This window comes from Mandrillus leucophaeus, unplaced genomic scaffold (assembly GCF_000951045.1).
Source record: "Mandrillus leucophaeus isolate KB7577 unplaced genomic scaffold, Mleu.le_1.0 Scaffold226, whole genome shotgun sequence".
NCBI lineage: Eukaryota > Metazoa > Chordata > Mammalia > Primates > Cercopithecidae > Mandrillus > Mandrillus leucophaeus.
The window spans coordinates 4,083,688-4,084,887 of record NW_012102321.1 but is presented as its reverse complement, the minus strand read 5'-3'; positions in this window follow the sequence as shown (position 1 = coordinate 4,084,887).

Sequence of the window (1,200 nt, the reverse complement as noted above, 5' to 3'; positions counted from 1 at the left end):
GCAGTGGTGCGATCTCAGCTCACTGCAAGCTCTGCCTCCCGGGTTCACGCCATTCTCCTGCCTCAGCCTCCCAAGTAGCTGGGACTACAGGCGCCCGCCACCATGCCCGGCTCATTTTTCTGTTTTTAGTAGAGACAGGGTTTCACCGTGTTAGCCAGGATGATCTCAATCTCCTGACTTTGTGATCCACATGCCTTGGCCTCCCAAAGTGCTGGGATTACAGGTGTGAGCCACCGCACCCGGCCAATCTTTATAGTTTTTGTATTTTTATTTATTTATTTATTTTTTAGGAATACAATTATTTTTATTATTATACTTTAAGTTCTAGGGTACATGTGTACAATGTGCAGGTTTGTTATATATGTATACATGTGCCATGTTGGTTTGCTGCATCCATTAACTGTCATTTACATTAGGTATTTCTCCTAATGCTAACCCTCCCCCATCCCCCGACCCCACAACAGGCCCCACTGTGTGATGTTCCCCACTCTGTGTCCAAGTGTTCTCATTGTTCAATTCCCACCTATGAGAGTGAGAACATGTGGTGTTTGGTTTTCTGTCCTTGCAATAGTTCGCTGAGAATGATGGTTTCCAGCTTCATCCATGTCCCTACAAAGGACATGAACTCATCCTTTTTTATGGTGGCATAGTATTCCATGGTATATATGTGCCACATTTTCTTAATCCGGTCTATCATTGATGCACATTTGGTTGGCTCCAAGTCTTTGCTATTGTGAATAGTGCCACAATAAACATACATGTGCATGTGTCTTTATAGTAGCATGATTTGTAATCCTTTGGGTATATCCCCAGTAATGAGACTGCTGAGTCAAATGGTATTTCTAGTTCTAGATCCTTGAGGAATTGCCACACTGTCTTCCACAATGGTTGAACTAGTTTACTCCCACCAACAGTGTAAAAACATTCCTATTTCTCCACATCCTCTCCAGCATCTCTTCTTTCCTGACTTTTTAATGGTTGCCATTCTAACTGATGTGAGATGGTATCTCATTGTGGATTTGATTTGCATTTTTCTGATGACCAGTGATGATGAGCATTTTTTCATGTGTCTGCTGGCTACATAAATATCTTCTTTTTTTAACTTTAATTTTTTTTATTATTATACTTTAAGTTCTAGGGTACATGTGCACAATGTGCAGGTTTGTTACATATGTATACTTGTGCCATGTTGGTGTGCTG